At 39.4% G+C, this 18,435-nt stretch overlaps 1 long non-coding RNA gene across 1 annotated transcript in view; it reads left to right on the top strand.

Moving 5' to 3' along the window:
• Window positions 1-929: 929 nt before the first annotated feature.
• LOC148156433 (uncharacterized) overlaps window positions 930-18,435 on the top strand; it is a 98,276-nt gene continuing 80,770 nt past the window's right edge. Inside the window, exon 1 of the long non-coding RNA XR_015764633.1 lies at window positions 930-1,289. This is a non-coding gene — a long non-coding RNA (uncharacterized LOC148156433). The remainder of the gene's footprint in view (window positions 1,290-18,435) is intronic.

The following is an 18,435-nucleotide window of genomic DNA, read 5'->3' on the forward strand; positions in this document are numbered from 1 at the left end:
GTCAAGTATGTGATTACAGAACTAGTAACATTTTTTGTTGATGGTATAGTATTGTGAATCATTTTCAAAGGTATGATATATATAAATATAAATCACATTTTTAAATCTTTCACAAACTGAAGAATACATGTGTCCTGGCCTTTTTTGTTTTTTAATGTAAATCTGATTGTCAGCGTTAACAAGCTTGCCTGAGAAACGAACCCAAGGACGATGAAAGGGTGTTTGTATATGTGCAGGTGTGTTAACGTGTGTGTTTCCACATGAGCTGGTAAATTCAGATAGGAAGATGTCGATTTAAATAACGGACTCTCTAAGGATCTGACATAAAACTGCAAAAAAGAAGAAAGAGATAGAGAAAGAGTGGGATCTGGGGGGTTGGGGGGGGAGAACAGCCTTCACCAAGTGAGTTTATCAGCTTGGCACCTGCTACTGGAACATTCTTGATGAACCAAAGGTTGTCTTCATTAAGCGCATTAATATTCATGACGCATGGTAATTTTGACACAGAAAAGGTCTTGGTAACCTTTTCGTGTGTGAAGAAAATTTTTTTACTTCTCAAGGAAATTACAGTCCGGCAATGACTTAATTAATGTTCGCTTTCTTGGCCACGGTTTGAGGGCCTGTCAGTTTGGCGCGGGGCTGGCTGTCAGGCATGCCGAGGGCTCGGGGAGAGAAGGATTGAGGAAGAGGGAAAGACAGGAGGAGAAGGGAAGCGAGGGAAAGGGGGAAAAAAACAGCAGACAGATGAAGTCAACATGCACACATTTTGCCCACAGAACATGGTAATACGTTTGCCTGTTGCCTTCAAATTTGTTTGTTGCCCTGTCTTCTTCCTCATGCCCTTTTACCCTCTCTCGACTTCCCAGTACAATATAACAAAATATGGAAAAGGTAGATCCAAATATTCCTCCTGGTACATTTTTCCTGCAAACCTTTTTGTTTTTTTTTAAAGTAATTGAGATTAATCCTTCACTTGTGATTTCCTTCTTTAATTAAAACCAGTCGTGCAAGACTCGTGTGCCTCGTTGCTGTTATGACTGACATGACTCGAAGATCTATTGGATCAACCCACTGCTCAGTTGTCTAATAGTTGGCAATTTTACAGTCATAGTCCTGCTTTTATTTTCAATCTTCACACACACACACACACACACGCACACACACACACACACACGCACACACACACACACACACACACACATTATATATAGACATCACAAGCCACGCAAACCGGTTTCCAAGGTAGTGAATCATTGCATGTCCCGCTCCTACATGGGGCAGTAAAAAATGTGAACATAAGGCAGCATTTCCTTTATCATGTCCAATAAAAATAGCAATTTGCCCAAGCCCTTGTAGCACAATATGGAAGGCGGTGTGTTTGGCTGATAATGTTGAGATGACAGATCGCTCCATACAGGGAGGTTTCTCTGCTGTCTCGCCTGCCCCGCGCAATAAATCGCAGGAGGAGACCAAAAGAGGGATGGAGAGAGGGGAAGAGAGAAGCATGAAGGGGATGTATTTGGAAATTAAAGAGGAAGTGAAGGTGAAAGCAGCGACAATCTGAGGCAACGAGTTTGGGTCAGGGATGCCGCTGAGGGTAAACTGCAAAACATGTTTGAAATCACACATCTAGTTTTTTGGGTTTTTTTTTTTTTTTTTTTTTGTTATCTTCTGTCAGATTAACACTACCTCGTGACCTACACACAACTTCATGAACTAAAAACACTTCACCACTGGCTCATTGAGTGTTGAGATTTGATTTTGGAAAAAAAAAAAAAAAGGAAATCTCACAAGTATGTCTGAGTGAATATTTCCTTAGCTAGGCGCCCACCTCGAGCCGCTGCTCATGATGTGCCTGTTTGGATGACAATGACTCACCTAAACAATGAATATATTGTCACTCTGTGCATACTTCACGCATCACTTAATATATTAATCCATTTCAAACGGATGCCTCGGGCTCCGGTGCACATTTGTGAATGTGACAGTTTGTTGAATATGTAAATGCCATTGAGTCAGATGCTGGGACTGATAAAGTGGCTCTGTCAATGTGTGCGAGCTGCACGGCTTTCGCAAAAAAAAAAAAAGAAGAAAAAAATACGTTTGGATGTGAGTGTCTCCTTCCGCTGTGCTTTGTTACTTTGATCATGTTCACTCAGCTCACTGCTCACTGCTAAACCTGCCTTAAGGAGCGTGTGTGTATATATTTATGTAAACAACTGTGTCCCTACCACGTCCCTCATAAAGTTAACTTTACTTATGTCACTGCTAATAGATTAAAAGAATTTGCTCGCTATAAGCTCCTTTGGTTGCCTGCTAACAAAACTACACAATGTGTTTAAAATGTAGGATTCAAATATTGGATCGACTGGAACATTACCGGTGAAAAAATAGTCCAGAGTGGCCAAACTTAACCAGGTACCTTACATGCACTGGAAAGGAACCACGTTTCATGAAGAAACCCAGTTGTGTACAGAAAGCACAAGCAAAATCAGCAGGAAGGGGGCTGCCTTCATCTGCCATTAGAAACCAGGACCTTCTTGAAGTGAGGCGGGGTGTAAAAACGTACGTACATAATAACTGAAATGGTTTTTGTACAGGGCTAGGAAACAGGAGTACCCAGAGGAACTCAAGGTATCAAGAGGAAACCCACTAGTGTACAACAAGAACTCCACCATCCAAGAACCAAACTCAGGATCTTCCTGAGCATGCACAGAGTAGAGAAAACTCATGGGTCCATGCATGTGCCACACAGAAAGTCTGCATCTGGGATTTGAACCTTGGACTTTCCGATAGTGAAGCAAGAGAAAACATATTTTTATATTGGATGAGAAAACCTGGACAACACAAAGGAAAGCCCCCACACCCCCCAAAAAAACTTGCACATAAAGAGAACAAATAAACTAAATTGAGAACGGCTGCTTCTGGGACTTGAGCCCAGAGTCTTCTTGCTGTGAGGAACAAAAAAAAAAAAAAAAAAATCCAAGTATACACATATTCCCTGAAATTTGTATTTCTGGCCTATGGTAGCAACCCGAAGTTTTCAAATGAAATCAGAGTTGCTGGAAAAAAACAACCACTTATGCACAGAGAGAACATGGAGTATGTACAGAGAGAAGACTACAACCGGCATTTCAGCTAAGTGCCGTCGTGCTGTGACAAAATTCACTCAGGTTATTTTACAAGATGCTGGCGGGGAGTCCTAAGTTACCGAGGAAACCGAGAGGCGATCAAGGTGTTTCTGTTGTGACCCCAAAATTTGGAACAAGATTCTCCAGCGCAAAGCTTGGTTCAGGACAGATAGGGCTTCGTTACAGTAATCGCGTCTTGTACAACATTTATAAAACTGCCTTTGGATTACAAACAACTTCTAACCAAGTGAAACAAGTTAACCTCTCTTCTGGAATATCATAGGTAATTTTGGAGAATAAATTTGTGTTGATTAAGTTTTATGGTAACTGCTCATCCGGAAATTATTAGCATAATTGAAGCTTGTATATTGTCAACCATATTGACACCAAATGTTGTGATTGTTTTGTTACTTATACTCCAAATTCATCCTTTCAGCAGAATACTGTTGAAAGTATAATTGGCTAGAAAACGTCTCTCCGGCCAAGAGAGTCGAATCCTGTTAAAATGCAGCAACATCTACTCTTTTAAAAGCCAAAAAGAAAACAAGAAGAAACTTAAATTGCAATTGGTGTGGCTTCATGCTCGCATCTCAAATGTTCTAAAATAGAAAAAATTTAACAAACACAAATAGAATACTGACATTTCTGAAGAAATTCAACTTAACTGTGACATGCATTAAAAAAAAAATGTTACCCCATCTCATCAGCACACCCACTCCTTCCTCTTCCTATACACAAGTAAGAAAACTGACAGTTTACTTTCCAACTAAAAGAAGAAAATCTATTCTGGGGCAACCTCGGAGAGTTGCAGCTCCCATCATCATCATCTGCAAACATTTACATTTCCTCTTTGTGAGCAGAAACAGTGCATTAGTTTTGGAGTTGCTGCGCTCTGATGACAAATAGCACAGACCGATCTCCCTTTGTGTCTTTTTCAAACGGGATACTCAACCCCTTCATCTGTCCTGCTGACTGTCTCTGGGCCTTTTCATCGCTCTTTTTCTCCCTTCCTGCCCTGTATATGTCTGCCATTAGGCAGATAGTCGCCGGTCTCATCTGTATCATGTCTCTGACCGTCCCCACAGGAGCGCCACGCAGTTGCTTGCTTAAGGATTCAGGAGCCACAGCCCCGTCCTCCTCACCAATCCCATGGATCAAACTGACACTTGGTCAGCATCAGCACATTATGAACTATGGCCACCTGCCACCGCAGACACATTGTTCCTTCTGTGGTGGTGTGAGGAATATAGAGAGAGGAGTGGTGGACTCTGCATGCTGACAGCTTATTCTCTGTCTCTTATCGCCGCTGCGAAGTGTGTCTATGAAAAGTCTACGGCGCGACTGCAGTGAGATGTTAAAGCGTAAATCGTCTGGTAGGGGTGAGTCCTTCTACTGTCCTAACTTCTCTTAAAATCTACGTAGTTAACCTGGAAGTAGTCTAACGGTTAATTAAAATTTGTCTGGTCAAAGCAGGGATATATATAACTTGTATAAAAACAAAAAAAAAAAACAATCTAACATAATTTTTAAAAAATGTCACCACATCGTGACAATATATTATGAGACCAATGATTTGTGAAAAGATCGAGCTTCTCCCAGAGCTACTGTTGCCGTCTGAAGAAACGCATAGCTCCCGGTCAAAAACAGCCAATCAGAGCCAGAGGGAGTGTCTTAGCACTCCCAGTCACATACACCCTTGCTCAATGTGTTATTGCGAGAAAAACAGCTTACAGTGAGCATATATACTAACATGATTTTACAAAATACACTGCGATATCCATATTCAAAAATTCTTATTGCATTCAAATTTGAAAACAGGAAGGAAAACTGGTTCAGAATGATTTTTTTTTCTTTTATGTTTTCGACTCCACTTACTGAGAATGATCAAAATATAAAGCGCGAATTTGTACATCACATTATAATGCAACCTTTAGAAAACCAACCTGAAAACTACCTCAAATTCCAAAAATTGGACTAAAAAAAAAAAACAAAAAACTAACAGTTTGACTAATTTCTTTCACTTAATTTCTATTTTACATTGCATAGAAATGACGGCTTGATGAGCTTTCCTGTTGAAAATGAAAAAGTTTTGTTGGACAGGAGTTCTTGCAGCTTCCCATTATGGCTTGGTCCTCCTCAACAGACTTCACGTCCCATTGACACCCTTCATGTACGACCAGCTGGCACCCGTCCACTGAATAATGAAACAGGTGATTAAAGTGAGTGATGCTCGGCCATCCATTCTCCCAAGTCTTCCCTTTAATGCTGCCATTAGACTCTTGTGTCCAAACTTAGCTAATCAAATGGCCTCGTTTACGGTTAACTGGCAGTACGTTGCAGCTCTGGCGTTTCATCTTAACCTGGATTTATATTTGAGTAGCAGGGGGGAAAAAAAAAAAATAAATAAAAAAAAATTCTTTAATTACAATTTAACCAGGGAACTTACCCTTATAGATGTACTCAAACCATACTACACTGAGTTGGAATAGAAAATTATCTTTAAGTGGTTTAAAAATAAATGCGGTAACCTACAACATGTGCCCTTTTGGTTGCTTGCAGAAAATAACTGAGAACTTGTTTTTTTTATTTTTTATGAAGAATCTAAATGTGACTTTTTTTTAAAGCCTTGTGACTCAGTTAATGAAGCTAAAGGTTAATGTGGCGCTTGTTAGAGGTAATTTTGACAAGATTTTCAAAGCGGATGCTGTTAAAACACTAAACAGCGAATAATATCAGGGAAAAGGCAGCTGCTTGTGTAAATAATTACAGCTGATTTCCTTACCATTCCTGCTTTATATGAGCCACTGTTTTATGTAGGCGACACCGTCTCTGGTTTTAGTCTCGTCTCTGATTTAAGGTATCACCGTCTTGTGACTAGTACTGTAACATTTACATGTTATTTTCAATTGCGAGAAAATCACAGCCTGCAAATGTAAACACTTTTTGTCTCCTAATTTTGTTCTGACTCTATGAGTACTTGGAAAACCCAGAGACTGACTGACTGGTGAAGAAAGTGGATTGACAATATAGATAGATGCATAAATGAATGGATGGATACAACTCTTAACACAGCATAATTGCTTCTGGAAATACAAATAATTCTCAATAAACACTTCAATCAAGTTCTTACTTTTTTTTGCTTACCTTTCCAGACATCACAGGAACCCTCCTCCTAATTTCCTAGTCAGTCAACACTTTAAAGCTCTTTGGTTTTGACCTAGAATTATGAGACTTACTGAAAATGTCAGCTGTGAACATAACTGTATCTCCCCATCTGTGTTACATCCTAAATGTTAACATAATAATATATTTGACAGTAACCTGGTGGATGTATTTTTATAGATGAAAGACCACCAAACCACATCTCACGTGGCCTCCTGAGCCGTGCAACTGCTCGCTGCCACACGGCGGTATTACTGTCACCTGGCATGTCAGCACCGTCTTTCAAATGTACAGCCTAAGTGGAAAAGGGAACCCAAATGTGTCACTAACACTCGGGCACTGCAGACAGCTAAATGCGCTAATGGCCTTGCTAATGCAGCGGTATTCACCAGTGGGTTGACCACACACACACACACACACGCGCACAAACACCCATACGGCAGCAGCATATGCATGAAGCGACGATCCCTCGCTCGCTCTCACTCACTCCGTCATTCAGCCACACCGCAAGTTCACCGATATTCACTCAGACTTTAATACGGGAAGACTCAAAATGCACTCGCATGTGTCCTGCCTGCTGCTCTGTCACTCCTGGGTTATAGTACAGATGAGGACATTAATCTGCTTCACATAAGTTTTTTTTCCCCTTTCACAAAATCTAAAGAGAAAGATGCAAAGAAAAACCAATTGCTTTCAAATTATTTTTTTCCAAAATCAATTGCATCTTTCTCAAGCTTCAAATGTTTTCATATCAATGGAAATATTTAACTTTATTTTGTTTTGGAACACAACTCTCGTCATGGATGAGAAGTTTTCTCTTCTCTAGCTTTTGCTTTCTGCTTGTATGAAAATTGCTCTAAGTAAGGACAAGGAAAACTTCAAGTTGCCTTGTACTTGAGTTAACTTGTACATCTATTGGTAGCAACGGAAATTTAAGCATTGAATGAATGACAGTACTTCATATTGAGACTTGGAGATTTAATGCGATTTTTTAGATGCTCTTATTATCTGTATTATCATCAATGTCTACATTTGGAAGTCAACCTGTTTGGTATGGTGGTAGTCCTAAAACCCTCAACATTAAATATCATAAAGAAAACTTCAACTGAATGATAGCTTGTACTACAAACCCCACAAGAACATTGAGTCTTGTGATGTTACTTAAAAAAATGGAGAGCCTAATCAATACTGACTATTGCTTTAGGGAAGTAATTCAGACAAAATTGCCTGAGTAGCATGTTAAATACATTTAGATTATATAAGTAGTTTTTTTTAAAGTCTTGAAAGTTGCATTGGACTTTTTGCTGAGGAAAAAAAAGAGAGACTCACAACCTTTATTAACTTATTTAATAAAGGTTGTTAATAAGTTTATTTACTTATTTAATGGTCAACTTTAATAAAGGTTGTGATGGAAAGATTCTGGGGACAACCTTGCATTGATCAAACTTTAGATACGTCTGCCTCGTGTCAGCTTCCTGGAACAGTAATCCTCAACAATACATAATGAATTGAGCCGTAAAGTGCTTTAAAATACTTGAAAGCAGGTCAGAAGTTATGTTTTCATTTAATATTAAAAGTTTAAACATGCCAATAACATGTTTCAGGTAAACAAGGCTTTAATGAAACATACGCGCTGAGTTTTTGCAGAAAGTTTCAGGAAATATGCCACACAGAGCTCCAGAAGCGTCGATACCTACGTTTATGTTCGAGTTACATCATAGTTTCAAGCACCCTCAGTCCAGCTGGTTATTGGTCAGCTGACCTGGTTAAGTGAAAACTAAGTGCACTTCCCCTCCAGGTCCTGTAGATCACAACATGACATACGTGTATTTGTAACACAACCTCTCTCGGCAAGACGGCGTAGGCTCTCGCGGAAAGACGTTAACTCTGATGCAACGCTTTGAAAGCACCAATTATCACTCCTGGTGGTCCACACCGTTGTTTTTCTTTTCTTTTTTTCTTTTTTTCTTTTCCCAATCCCTCCTTAATCCATTCTCTACTTTCACTTCCCCCTGGGAATAGCTGTTAAGGGATACAATTAATTTTTTGACACAAAAATGAAAGCGTTAATTCACCTGTGATAATTAGAGCTATTCTTGCTGCATGTTGATAAATGTAAAAAATGCAGTGTTTATTTATTAATTAAATTCCTCCCCGCACCGTCAGAATGAGAGCTCTCAGGAACGTGTGATCTCGACTTAAGAAGAGAAGTCTCGAAGGAAATAGATTACAGACCTGCCCACACATAATGAAGTACTGTCAGAAATGTTCTGAAAAGTTACAGCGATTTTCTCTGTGATGTTCCTTTTTTTAAATATCTGTCTGATGCCGGTTTGATCGGAAGGCTTGTTTTGAATAATGTTTGATTTCGTGATTTTTGTACAGCATGAAGATATCGATTAATGTCTTCATTATATATAGTTTTTCATTCAAATTATTTAATATTTCTGCTTTATTGTATTTATTGTCTTTATAATACTGGGAACTGGCTTTCTAAAGACACATTTAAAACTTTTTTCTCAATTCTAATAGTACATATGTTTAAATTTAAGGTATACATTACAAAATATTGAACAAGGCAAAGCGTAATAAGTAAATTAATTATTCTAAAAGCTTTTAATCAGAATGATCGTTGTAATATCCCAACTAGCTTAGCAGTGGGAGAATTTTGAAAGCACATTAAGTTGATTTTATTCTGAAATGATCTAATGTCACCTAATGCAGCATTCAGTTGGAGTGATGTTTATGTGGTCATTATTGTGAAGCTACAACAAACTGATTGTTATGAACCATCAACAGCCGATGGCCAATCACCGTCACAGGCTAATAATCAAGCTCATTCTTTCCTAGTGAAACGTGCAGCAGCTGCAGTTCATAGCTTCCTTTCACGCTTCATTACGCCAGACAAAAACTGCCACAAGACTTGTCAAGGCTCAAGTCTCGGACCAGGACTCCAGTGAAGTCTCGAGTTTGTAGGGCACAAGTCTAAGTCGAGTCTGAAGTCTTATTTTTCCGACTCGAGTTGAAGTCTCGAGCTCAGACCGACATCTCCGCCGTCCAAACATACGTAACAAATGACAGAGTGGCTACACAGTTTGCGGACGGCGCAGTGGAAATTCATGTAACAAATTCCACCTGACTGCAAAAATATTTCACACTGCATCAGTGGATAAACTAAACAAATCTTCAGAACTTATCTTCTCATATTGATGTGTCCACTTGATGTATGGCCACATTTACACAAGGAGGGCATACCTGAAATTTGAAAACCCCCCAAACTTCTTTTGTTATTCCAAAAGGAGAGAACGCAAAAGCCAAGGCAACAAAGGCTAGATAGAAACACTTTCCAACAAAACTGGCCTCAAAGTGTTCTGGTATCAGTCAACACATTCACTGTCCAGCCAGGCCTGTCCTGCTCCACCTCGCCTGGCAGACACATAAAGGCAGCCATCTTAAATCATGTCTCACGCCGCACATCTAATGACTACTGAGCCCCTGCATATTTCAACATTAATTCATTAGAGGCGGGGATTGGGAGGAGGAGGAGGGGAGAAAATCAGCAGCACCAGGGAGAATCCTCAGCGCTCTCTGATTAAGGCCGTTATGTTTTATAGAAGCCATTTTTCAATGCTTCCTCTGACAGCACTTGAGGTTATTAAATTGTGGGCTTCGTGGAAAGACTGAGAGAGGAAAAGAGAGAAAGGAAGAGAAGGAGAGAGAGAGAGAGAGGGGTAGGGACGGAGGACCATGGGAGGAAGAAAAGGGGGAAGACAGATGGAGGCTGGAGAGAGACAGGGAACGATTAACAATAGCGAGGAGACAGGTTGCCAGGTCTCCTTTGGCTGCTGATAAAGTGAACTTCTTGTGATTTGTTTGTGTGTTACCTGTGGTTTCTGGGGTTATCTGTATAGCATTGGAGCGAGATTACTGACTGTGTGTTGTACTGTACATAGAAAACGGCTATTTTCTCTCTGTCAGATGTGATACAAGGATTGAGTGAAGATAAGCAACAGAGGACACTATTACAACTACCAGCTGACCTTGAGACAGTCGTTTCCTGAGCCTGCAACATTCACTAAATACACAAACTATGTTTAAAGCTGCTTTTATGCCCGTTTTAAATATTAATGAGACATTAGTACTTACCTTGGCTATAAAGGTAAACAGAAGCTGCATTTGCTACCCAGTTAGTAACTCAAGGCTAAGATCTTAAGTAAATGATCTGAAAGGTAACTTTTCCACAAGTAGCCTTTTTGGGGTTCTTTCACTTAACCCCACCAGTCTAGATAAGCTTCGTAGCTGTTTAAATACTCTTCCTTGTTCTTACTTTCATCCAGAATATTGACACATGCAAAACATTTTTAAAAACAGGTGGGAAATACACCTATTTTTTGTGCACAAAAGTGCAATGTGTTCCCCCCAAAAATGCTCATTTGACATATATTCCACCATAAATATCAAGTCATAATAAAAGATAGGTTTGCACGCAAATGATGAGACCCCTTTCAAATGTTATCACTGGATTAAAATGTTTGCGGCCTTAATGAACAGTTCTGAGTCACTTCTTTCACTACTTTATTTTTATAGTGGTTGTTGAGGTGCAGTGGCTCCAACTCTAAACTGCCCAAGAATGCTGCGGCTCTTTGTCATAGAAAGATTGATTGCTGGCCCAAACATAATGAAACGGTTTATATTAACTGATTATTTTGCTATAAATGTGAATGTATATTCTTTTTCTTTTTTTTTTTTTTAATGAAACCTTTTGGAGTACTGCAATCAAAAGACGTAAACTAATATCCGCTCATGAAATGTTTAAAAAAAAAAGAAAAAGAAAAAAGAAATTTCCAAACAAAGAATAAAATGCACATCACACCAAACTAATATTCTGTAGTTCCAGTGTTTCCAACCAGGCGGCTCAAAATTAATTGACAGAACGTTGACCGGAGCTGCACCATTTCTCACTCCTTCGTTGCCTCTTTGGATGTGCTGCTTGTAGAGCAGCGAAATTCAACTCCAAGTATCGATGCATGTGTTCCTGATGCTGCTCAAGATTAAACTCATAATTACGCCTCTCCACACTGCGCGGCTCTCCGGTAGCAGGCGGCAAGTGTGTCGGTCCACTACGGTGATTGAAATGTTGTTGTTTGCATCTGGCAAGGATGTAAATCATGAGCCAGTCAACGAACGCAGTCAGCTGTCAATCAAATCCCTGGCGTGCAACACGCAGCTTGTTGTTGCTTGTACTACGCCTGAAGTGGGTATGAAACGCTGCGAATTATGATCTGCTGATGGAGATGAATCTGGCCAGGGCGGACCGGGCCAGAACCGTTTAAGTGTCGAAACAGCTACAGTGAGCCACACCAACGTGGCCAGAGCATTTCGGTGGAGGAACATTGAGTTTGGGTGCATTGCAAGATAGGTGGTAGACAGAGGCTGGTGCTTTTCATTGTAGTCTGGTTTATCCCTCGGTACGACATGTTGTTTTGTCAGCCGTTAATACCAGAAAAAGGTTCCTGGTATTAATTAAAACAAAATACCATCTGTGCGTTGTGAAGACGAGGGAGATGGAAAACTGTTTCCTAAAGGTAACAGGATCGTAAAAGAAGTTCTTGCGCTTTTAAATGAGTGGCAGAGTGAAATGGGTGAAATAACCCATGGTTACTTAGAGAGATCTAAAAATTGTGCATATTAATAATAATTAATAAATGGCAAGAACTTCAAAACACAAAAACCGTGCAGTCTAATAATGTCTCATACATTCAAGGAAACCAGCCAGCGTTAGTCCCTATGTTCTTTCCCTGAGCTCAAACTAACAGCCAGATGCACCTTCATGTCTGCCAGTAGCTCCTTCAGATTTTCCAAATGACTGCTCTGTGCCAGGTCCGTCAACAAATTGAGTCATCACATCCTGACAGCTGTTGCTCCTCTCCCTCACAATTACATATGAGGGACATGTTGCATATGAACCAATTACATGGAAACTGGCGTCATTATTAAAGCAACACGGACAGAAATCTTAGCATGCATGTGTTAAACTGCGCCTGTCGAACTATAGCAGAGTTTGCGATCACAAATACATCCAGCCGAGCACTTAAGATTAATGCTTTGCAACCGAGAAGAACGAACGCACGCACAATCCCTTCCAGGTTTGCTCTTTATGTGTACACAAAGTTCTTGTGTCCATATTGCAATAGGAGGATATTACTTTCATCATCTTCATTTCTCTCTTTTTTTCCAGCATGTGAGCCACATTTACAAAAAGGCTCATCGTCTTCTCTTGCTGAGGAAACTAAATCTGTAAAAATCAGTAAAATGTTCTGAAATTGGTTTACATATCACTGATTGAATTCATTCTCATATTTAAAATCTCCACCTGGTATAGTTTCATCATAATGGAACAAAAACCATCTCACACTGTGAACCAAGTTAGCAAAATCAGTGGTTCACTGTCTGAGCTGTTCAATGCCTCTGTGGTCAGGAAAGCCAGTCGGATTACAGAAGACCGGTCAGCTTTTATTTATTTATTTGTATGAATGTGGGTTTTGTGATTACTTGTTGTGGTTTTCTTTTTTTTTTATTTCTTGAATACATGTGTTTTAACATGAAGCCCTGCTGAAGAATAATTTCTGTCACCTTTGGCACAGAAAGTTTATTTATATATCCATCAATCCATCCATGTATGCCATGGCAGTCACTTAGGTCACTTTGAGATAATCAGATTTGTCAGCTTCTTTACTTACAGTTCACTAGAGCTACAATATAACAAAACCAATAACAAGTCTCCCTTGGTGCATTCTGAGTTATTTACAGAATCTAAGTGTGGATTCTATAAGCTTTTTAATGTCTCGGATTTCTATGTGATGTCAAAGAAATGCGAACAGTGATCTGTTTTTTTTTTTTTTAATTTTAATTATGACACTTGCAATTTTTTTAAAACCCTAAAACCCAAGCCATCGTGTTTTCCTGACATGTTTTAACTTTAAAAAAAACCTTAGTATAACAACGAAGGTAAATTAAGCGAAGTGGTGAATATTAAGGAAAGAACATCTGCAAATGTTGTCAATTGCACCCTAGAATATATAAAACTGGAGCTGTTTTTATAGAAAGGACTGCAAACAGAAACTTGAAGTTGGTTTCAGATAGTTTTGCCTAATGTCAGGCTATTATCATAGCAACAATTATTGTCGCAGTTTAATAGGTGAGCAAAACTTTTACCATTATTATTTCTGAGAACAATCTATGTATCCTTTTCCTTCTACATAGCAGATAAGCACTAGTTTATGTTGCTGTATCAAAAGGAATGAATATCCCCAAATGAAAAAATGAGTGAACATTTTGTACAGCTTAGAGACAAGAAGGGAAGGCAGAAATAAAAGGCAACACAGGGTGTCAGAGGAAGGGGGGGGAAAAAGGCTTTTACAGGCTAAATGACGCCTGATTCCCTGGATATTTGGGCTCCCTCTGGGGAACATGTAGTTTTTGCCTGGCACTGACAATTTGAGAGGCCTCTAAGGGAAAACAAAAAGACACACACACAAGCTTTTCCTCGGTGGTGCAAGCTGACTGACGGTTTTAGAAACCATCATCCGAGCATCATCCCATAAAATCACTGCGCCGTTGGGGCGTGTGCTGTTGCAGAAAGAGTTGCAAGCCTGCAATAAATATTCACTAAACAGCAAAGTTTCTCAAGATAGAGCTCAGGATCTGCGTCCAATGGAACAGATACAAATTGTTGGACAGAACCAATTTGAACACATGCAAGGTTTTAAAGAGGACAATGCCAGATTTGCCACTGAGACGGCCAACATTTACAAAGAACAGGTTTTCAAATATCTCTTTTGTTTTTGTTTGCCAAGAAGCCTGGCTGGAGATCCACTTGTCAAAATCATTTTGGAATTGTTATCTGGAGTAAGAAAACAAATAAACACAAAAAACCAATATGTGCCACCCACTGTGCAGATTTTCCTTCAGATTTCAGAATAATAAAACAAAAAGAGGGAACACAAGACTGCTGATAGTGTTGTTTTTTTTTTGTTGTTTTTTTCCCAGTGGCAAAGTCTTCAAGTGATGCATTTCCAAGGCACATTGGTAGCGATCACGATCAAAAGAAAAGAGCCAAAGCAAGTGACACACACGTGGACCATAATAAAAATTCATTGAATCCACTCCCCGAGCCAAAATGGATGGTGGCAGCTGGGTCATATTGCATCTGTGCAGATGAGGTCAGGGGTCACATAAAGTTGTATGAAAAGACAGTGCGCTTTCATGCATCATATAGCAGATAAAGATCTCTGAGACCGAAGGAGGCAGAGAAAAGGGCGGGGCAGACTCACTGCAAACATAAATAAGTTCTCTCTGGAGCTCTCATCTGACTCTATTTGTACTAAACATGGCCTGCATGGTGGACTGTATTTAAAAAAAAAAACCTCTGTTGAATTTTTCTTTTAAATTAGACTAAAATTCTAAGTATCTTGCATGCAGCGCCTTAAAACCTCCCAGGAAGATGTTGCTAAACACATACGAGTTCCAACTGAAACATCTACAAGAAAGCATATTAATGTGCTAATACAACCGAGTCAAAACTTTAGAAAGAATCCATGGCAAGACTTAAACGTAAATTCTCACATACACTCTCAATCAAATCTGATTGAACTTAAGAAACCAAAATGTTGCTGATGATGACGGATGTGAACGATTTTGGCCTTGGAACTCTCAGTTGGATCCCGTTTTGATCCATTCTATTATTGTGAACCTTGACCTTGAGCCAAGAGAGCCTTGGAGAGCATTGGATCATTTTTGACCTACTGCATGAGTCGTCGATGGGATGGTTTTTACTGTTCCATGTTATGTGTATTTGTGGATAATAATTCTTACTGCGTTTTCCTGGAGTTTCAAAACCTCAGAAATGGATTTGTAACTCCTTCCAGGCAGATACATTTTGTTTCTCACCATTTGTTGTATTTATCTATATTGGGGCATAGCATGTCGCTTTTTTAAAACTCTACTATCCTGTGCCATGTAGTCAGACAACTTCTAATTAAGGTATTTCTTGATTCAAGTAATAAGGCTTCATCACATTATACCAAACCTAAAATATATATATATGGTTAATCACAATTAATTGATAAACAAAAGAAACAATGTCTTTTCCAAACAGCACCTTGACTGGTTTGGCTGGTCCTAAAATTGTAGAATAAGACTGTAGGAGAGGAAGCGTGGTACAGATCTGGTAAAAGACAGAGGCGTCTGGAGCCGTAAATCCAATCATTTCACTTCTTAACTTTTTATTCAAATAGCCCTGACCTATTTGTTGTTGATGCTCGAGTTCATTTCATATGATCCACCAACAAGCCGAGAGCGATTATTCCAGCACAAATGGCACGGACTTGACGGGGGCCCGAAAGCGCTCATATACCTCTCTGGCCTCAGGCCGCAGTTTGTCATAACACAGGGAATTATGTATTACGCCTGTGCCTGGTGATGACATCACAATAGCAGGATGAAATATAAGCTCTGATATGGCTAGCTGATTGTGGGGAGCTGCGAGGGCTTTCATTAAAAACAGCATATCGCTCATAAAAAGATTAGAGCCGGACAGCTGTTTCCTGATAGCATGAGGCTTCTGTAGTGGCTTCATCATGAGGATGCACACCTGAAAAATATCAAACCCCTCAACGCTGCGTTCACAGTGCTGGACCTCTGCAGTCCTGCAGGTGGAAAAGGCAGCAAAATGAGGAGGACGAAACATTTCACACAGCTGTTTGTAGCTCTCTACTGATGCACTCTAATATTAAAAACACACGTCATTAATTATAGCCCATTTACTAATGATGACGAGAACAAATTCATAAAGTTCAGCTAAGTTGTTGATTCATTATGACAAGGAAAATGAATTGATCTGATCACCCGTGGTCAGACATCACACCCAGAATGTAAATTAATAATTAAAGATGAAAGAAAAAGCTATAAAAGTAATGAGTTAAGTCGACACCCTTGCTCCCAATATGCATGCGCTATTCAGAGGAGGCTATCAAAAGTAAAATGCTTCAATTGATGTTTTACAAAAGTTCCCTCATTTCCTAACTGTTAGGATCATGCAGCACTCCTTTTAGCACACTTTTCATTCATGGAAAAATGTGAATTAGTGTGATCGCTTCTGCACAAAGATTTTGCTTTTTCCTTACTATTAGCAAACAACCAGTTAGAATCAAACATGGAAAACCAACATTTAGCTTTTTTTTTTTTTCTTACCTTACCTTTTTGTCTCTCTTTTGGTTTTGTTGTTTTCTTGCAATTCATGTAAATCACTGTGACCTACCATCTCGCTGACAATGTGCCGTATAAGTAAAATGACCTTACCTTACCTTACTTTGGCTAAATCGGGGAAGAAACCTTGTGTTTCTTGTCTGGGCTGGTGGATATGCACATATAGCATAGAGAAACCAAGAATAAAAATACATTTAAACTGTGTTTTTACCCCTTATTTTTACAATAGCGTATGGCTTACAAATCTAATTTCGAGCAGCCAAATAAAAAGAAAAAGTCTACTATATCTGCAGACCAGTCTAAGCTTGCCTAAAACATTCCCCTGCTCTTAAAATTAGATGGATTAAATAAAGCGGTTAAACAAAAACGACACCTCGTAGTTTGCACTGTGTGAATGCTGCAACTCCAGTCTCTTCAACCCCCACAGAGAGCTGTACATAATGGAACAAATATGTTATGCGGCAGACAAACAAGAGGAAAACAGTAAGTGCTGATTGTTTAAGAATAAGGGAGGTGTACAGGTGCCATTACTAATTTGGTGAGAGAAGTCGTAGGAGGACGGCCTTGAAGTGCACAAAGCAGCTGGAGTCAGTCTCCTAAAAATCGTACAACATCAAAGGCTTTTTTAGGTTGTTTCATCAAAGGTGTCTTCGCTGTTTGGCTCTCACTGTCTGCATGCGCATAGCGTGTGTGTGTGTGTGTGTGTGTGTGTGTGTGTGTGTGTGTTTGTGTGTGTCATTCTCAGTATGGGTTTCAGGAAATCTTGGCATGAAAGCAAAAATTTACCCGCACATCGAAGAAAAGTGATATTCCTCTAACACAACATTGTTTACATAAGGAAATGAGAACTGAAAGTAAGAAGGCAGACATACACTTATCCGTGCTCTTCTGTTTTATTTTTTATGGCTGGAGAAAAATATCTGCGGCTGGGAAAATAAAGTGGAATATGACATTTAAGCACCAGTTTGAGCACTCATTTCAGTCCCTGACAGGTGTGTTAGACATGAACTAAATTAGTTTCACACGTTTTCTTCCACATCCAGTACAGAGGCAACACTGCCAAAAAGACAACAAAAAACAAGAACAAGTTTGTAAGAAAGTAGATAACCAACAAACTAGGTTAATTTTGAAAGAAATACATCTAAATGAAAAAGTATTGTGCAGTGACTGCGATCAGATTTTTTTCCCATTGTTTCAACAGAAAGTATTAATTGTACGTGAAATGTGTTTAATTCCATTTTGAGGACGGACAGAATCCGTTGTCACCCCTACGTACAAACGCCACAAAGAAAAGACACTACCTCTGTTGGCAGCTCAGAGACGCATCAGTGGTGCTTCTTCGTCATCTCCTCTCCTCAATTTCTCTTATTTGACATGAGACGCATAACCTGTTTGTTATGTGAAATCCCATCATGCGCCTAGTGTGCCCGGTTTTGAGATGTGTGGCACAACGGACTTGAATTTTGGACAAGTGATTCGACTGCTTAATGTTTCCCAGAGCTCTGTGTTTGCACATGTTCTCTACAGGTTTATGCAACTATATTTCCGATTTCCATAATTATAAAGTATAACTTTTAAAGAACAATGTAACAAAATAAAATGCAACAAAATAAGAATGTCAGTTCTGATTTTAAGCTTGGAATCGACACACTCGGAGCTCAGTCTTTACCACTTGGCACTTTTCCTGACGGGAGCAAAAGCTTAACCACCTTAATGCACATCGGAAGTGAGAGGTGAAGGAAGCAACTGTGATTGTTTTCCCACATTGTTTTTGTGAATATAGTCATGGCTTCTACCTGTTTAAATTGAGATAATTTATCTGTAGACGTACGACACCTAGTCTGAGTTCATACACAGCTGTAGCTAGCAAAAGCTA

Source organism: Poecilia mexicana, unplaced genomic scaffold (genome assembly GCF_051168715.1).
Source record: "Poecilia mexicana isolate PSO_F unplaced genomic scaffold, ASM5116871v1 scaffold_11, whole genome shotgun sequence".
NCBI classification, from domain to species: Eukaryota; Metazoa; Chordata; class Actinopteri; order Cyprinodontiformes; family Poeciliidae; genus Poecilia; species Poecilia mexicana.